We start from the raw sequence: 5518 nt of genomic DNA, 5'->3' as shown, positions 1-5518 counted from the left end.
ATTTTCGACTAATCGGTTCTAAGAGGCGAAGCAATACGCCGCTGGGACTTTGAAATATTTCGGAGCGCACCTAAAGTTCGTTATTTTGGCTAAACGGAGCGAAAATCTGCATTTATACCATCACGGACGTTAGTTCAATAGCGTTTAACGATCGATCCACGGTACAGAATGCAAAAATATGATTGTTAAAATTTTCGACTAATCGGTTCTAAGAGGCGAAGCAATACGCCGCTGGGACTTTGAAATATTTCGGAGCGCACCTAAAGTTCGTTATTTTGGCTAAACGGAGCGAAAATCTGCATTTATACCATCACGGACGTTAGTTTAATAGCGTTTAACGATGGATCCACGGTACAGAATGCAAAAATATGATTGTTAAAATTTTCGACTAATCGGTTCTAAGAGGCGAAGCAATACGCCGCTGGGACTTTGAAATATTTCGGAGCGCACCTAAAGTTCGTTATTTTGGCTAAACGGAGCGAAAATCTGCATTTATACCATCACGGACGTTAGTTCAATAGCGTTTAACGATCGATCCACGGTACAGAATGCAAAAATATGATTGTTAAAATTTTCGACTAATCGGTTCTAAGAGGCGAAGCAATACGCCGCTGGGACTTTGAAATATTTCGGAGCGCACCTAAAGTTCGTTATTTTGGCTAAACGGAGCGAAAATCTGCATTTATACCATCACGGACGTTAGTTCAATAGCGTTTAACGATCGATCCACGGTACAGAATGCAAAAATATGATTGTTAAAATTTTCGACTAATCGGTTCTAAGAGGCGAAGCAATACGCCGCTGGGACTTTGAAATATTTCGGAGCGCACCTAAAGTTCGTTATTTTGGCTAAACGGAGCGAAAATCTGCATTTATACCATCACGGACGTTAGTTTAATAGCGTTTAACGATGGATCCACGGTACAGAATGCAAAAATATGATTGTTAAAATTTTCGACTAATCGGTTCTAAGAGGCGAAGCAATACGCCGCTGGGACTTTGAAATATTTCGGAGCGCACCTAAAGTTCGTTATTTTGGCTAAACGGAGCGAAAATCTGCATTTATACCATCACGGACGTTAGTTCAATAGCGTTTAACGATCGATCCACGGTACAGAATGCAAAAATATGATTGTTAAAATTTTCGACTAATCGGTTCTAAGAGGCGAAGCAATACGCCGCTGGGACTTTGAAATATTTCGGAGCGCACCTAAAGTTCGTTATTTTGGCTAAACGGAGCGAAAATCTGCATTTATACCATCACGGACGTTAGTTTAATAGCGTTTAACGATGGATCCACGGTACAGAATGCAAAAATATGATTGTTAAAATTTTCGACTAATCGGTTCTAAGAGGCGAAGCAATACGCCGCTGGGACTTTGAAATATTTCGGAGCGCACCTAAAGTTCGTTATTTTGGCTAAACGGAGCGAAAATCTGCATTTATACCATCACGGACGTTAGTTCAATAGCGTTTAACGATGGATCCACGGTACAGAATGCAAAAATATGATTGTTAAAATTTTCGACTAATCGGTTCTAAGAGGCGAAGCAATACGCCGCTGGGACTTTGAAATATTTCGGAGCGCACCTAAAGTTCGTTATTTTGGCTAAACGGAGCGAAAATCTGCATTTATACCATCACGGACGTTAGTTCAATAGCGTTTAACGATCGATCCACGGTACAGAATGCAAAAATATGATTGTTAAAATTTTCGACTAATCGGTTCTAAGAGGCGAAGCAATACGCCGCTGGGACTTTGAAATATTTCGGAGCGCACCTAAAGTTCGTTATTTTGGCTAAACGGAGCGAAAATCTGCATTTATACCATCACGGACGTTAGTTCAATAGCGTTTAACGATGGATCCACGGTACAGAATGCAAAAATATGATTGTTAAAATTTTCGACTAATCGGTTCTAAGAGGCGAAGCAATACGCCGCTGGGACTTTGAAATATTTCGGAGCGCACCTAAAGTTCGTTATTTTGGCTAAACGGAGCGAAAATCTGCATTTATACCATCACGGACGTTAGTTCAATAGCGTTTAACGATGGATCCACGGTACAGAATGCAAAAATATGATTGTTAAAATTTTCGACTAATCGGTTCTAAGAGGCGAAGCAATACGCCGCTGGGACTTTGAAATATTTCGGAGCGCACCTAAAGTTCGTTATTTTGGCTAAACGGAGCGAAAATCTGCATTTATACCATCACGGACGTTAGTTCAATAGCGTTTAACGATCGATCCACGGTACAGAATGCAAAAATATGATTGTTAAAATTTTCGACTAATCGGTTCTAAGAGGCGAAGCAATACGCCGCTGGGACTTTGAAATATTTCGGAGCGCACCTAAAGTTCGTTATTTTGGCTAAACGGAGTGAAAATCTGCATTTATACCATCACGGACGTTAGTTTAATAGCGTTTAACGATGGATCCACGGTACAGAATGCAAAAATATGATTGTTAAAATTTTCGACTAATCGGTTCTAAGAGGCGAAGCAATACGCCGCTGGGACTTTGAAATATTTCGGAGCGCACCTAAAGTTCGTTATTTTGGCTAAACGGAGCGAAAATCTGCATTTATACCATCACGGACGTTAGTTCAATAGCGTTTAACGATCGATCCACGGTACAGAATGCAAAAATATGATTGTTAAAATTTTCGACTAATCGGTTCTAAGAGGCGAAGCAATACGCCGCTGGGACTTTGAAATATTTCGGAGCGCACCTAAAGTTCGTTATTTTGGCTAAACGGAGCGAAAATCTGCATTTATACCATCACGGACGTTAGTTTAATAGCGTTTAACGATGGATCCACGGTACAGAATGCAAAAATATGATTGTTAAAATTTTCGACTAATCGGTTCTAAGAGGCGAAGCAATACGCCGCTGGGACTTTGAAATATTTCGGAGCGCACCTAAAGTTCGTTATTTTGGCTAAACGGAGCGAAAATCTGCATTTATACCATCACGGACGTTAGTTCAATAGCGTTTAACGATCGATCCACGGTACAGACTGCAAAAATATGATTGTTAAAATTTTCGACTAATCGGTTCTAAGAGGCGAAGCAATACGCCGCTGGGACTTTGAAATATTTCGGAGCGCACCTAAAGTTCGTTATTTTGGCTAAACGGAGCGAAAATCTGCATTTATACCATCACGGACGTTAGTTTAATAGCGTTTAACGATGGATCCACGGTACAGAATGCAAAAATATGATTGTTAAAATTTTCGACTAATCGGTTCTAAGAGGCGAAGCAATACGCCGCTGGGACTTTGAAATATTTCGGAGCGCACCTAAAGTTCGTTATTTTGGCTAAACGGAGCGAAAATCTGCATTTATACCATCACGGACGTTAGTTCAATAGCGTTTAACGATCGATCCACGGTACAGAATGCAAAAATATGATTGTTAAAATTTTCGACTAATCGGTTCTAAGAGGCGAAGCAATACGCCGCTGGGACTTTGAAATATTTCGGAGCGCACCTAAAGTTCGTTATTTTGGCTAAACGGAGCGAAAATCTGCATTTATACCATCACGGACGTTAGTTTAATAGCGTTTAACGATGGATCCACGGTACAGAATGCAAAAATATGATTGTTAAAATTTTCGACTAATCGGTTCTAAGAGGCGAAGCAATACGCCGCTGGGACTTTGAAATATTTCGGAGCGCACCTAAAGTTCGTTATTTTGGCTAAACGGAGCGAAAATCTGCATTTATACCATCACGGACGTTAGTTCAATAGCGTTTAACGATCGATCCACGGTACAGAATGCAAAAATATGATTGTTAAAATTTTCGACTAATCGGTTCTAAGAGGCGAAGCAATACGCCGCTGGGACTTTGAAATATTTCGGAGCGCACCTAAAGTTCGTTATTTTGGCTAAACGGAGCGAAAATCTGCATTTATACCATCACGGACGTTAGTTTAATAGCGTTTAACGATGGATCCACGGTACAGAATGCAAAAATATGATTGTTAAAATTTTCGACTAATCGGTTCTAAGAGGCGAAGCAATACGCCGCTGGGACTTTGAAATATTTCGGAGCGCACCTAAAGTTCGTTATTTTGGCTAAACGGAGCGAAAATCTGCATTTATACCATCACGGACGTTAGTTCAATAGCGTTTAACGATCGATCCACGGTACAGACTGCAAAAATATGATTGTTAAAATTTTCGACTAATCGGTTCTAAGAGGCGAAGCAATACGCCGCTGGGACTTTGAAATATTTCGGAGCGCACCTAAAGTTCGTTATTTTGGCTAAACGGAGCGAAAATCTGCATTTATACCATCACGGACGTTAGTTTAATAGCGTTTAACGATGGATCCACGGTACAGAATGCAAAAATATGATTGTTAAAATTTTCGACTAATCGGTTCTAAGAGGCGAAGCAATACGCCGCTGGGACTTTGAAATATTTCGGAGCGCACCTAAAGTTCGTTATTTTGGCTAAACGGAGCGAAAATCTGCATTTATACCATCACGGACGCTAGTTTAATAGCGTTTAACGATCGATCCACGGTACAGAATGCAAAAATATGATTGTTAAAATTTTCGACTAATCGGTTCTAAGAGGCGAAGCAATACGCCGCTGGGACTTTGAAATATTTCGGAGCGCACCTAAAGTTCGTTATTTTGGCTAAACGGAGCGAAAATCTGCATTTATACCATCACGGACGTTAGTTTAATAGCGTTTAACGATGGATCCACGGTACAGAATGCAAAAATATGATTGTTAAAATTTTCGACTTATCGGTTCTGGATCACTGAAAAATCGAAAAAAATTATTAATTTTGATTAATTAAATTACATATGTAGTTTTATATTGTTATAGTCTCGTATTTGTTAATGTTTTGTCGTAAGAAAATGCAAAAATATCGTTTTAATGTTTTCGTCTCATCGGTTCTGGATCGCTGAAAAATCAAAAAAAAATATTAATTTTGATTAATTAAATTACAAATGGAGTTTTATATTGCTATAGTCGCTTATTTGTTAATGTTTTACCGTAAGAAAATGCAAAAATATCGTTTTAATATTTTCATCTCATCGGTTCTGGGCGGTTTTAAAATTTTTTAAAATATTAATTAAACCCATGATTTACATGAGAATGTGAATTTATTATGTCCTGCATGTTAATTTATTAATTTTCATGTATAGAACGTTATAAAATGAAAGGATATGTTCGACGATATTTTCAGTCTAAGTTTTACCGTGCCGGCGGGATGGTACGCTCTCACGGCGGTTTGCACAGGCATACGCCTGGGCGTAAGCCCATGCGTCGCCGACCTAGCGGCCGGCCGTTCGGTATTTATAGGAAGGCACTTTCGGTTCGCTCGGACCGGTCGGGAGTAGCGTCGAGCGTGTGGCTCTTTTATGACTTCGGTTGAAAAGCAGTCTACCGCTCCTCGAGAATATACTTTCTCGACTATTCTCGTTCCGGTTTTCCGTTGCGGATTATTATTAATCTCCACACAGCATTACCACGGGTCGGTGTCTAAGACCGAATGG

Source organism: Osmia lignaria, unplaced genomic scaffold (genome assembly GCF_051020975.1).
Source record: "Osmia lignaria lignaria isolate PbOS001 unplaced genomic scaffold, iyOsmLign1 scaffold0057, whole genome shotgun sequence".
NCBI lineage: Eukaryota > Metazoa > Arthropoda > Insecta > Hymenoptera > Megachilidae > Osmia > Osmia lignaria.
Note: the sequence above shows the minus strand (reverse complement) of the source record.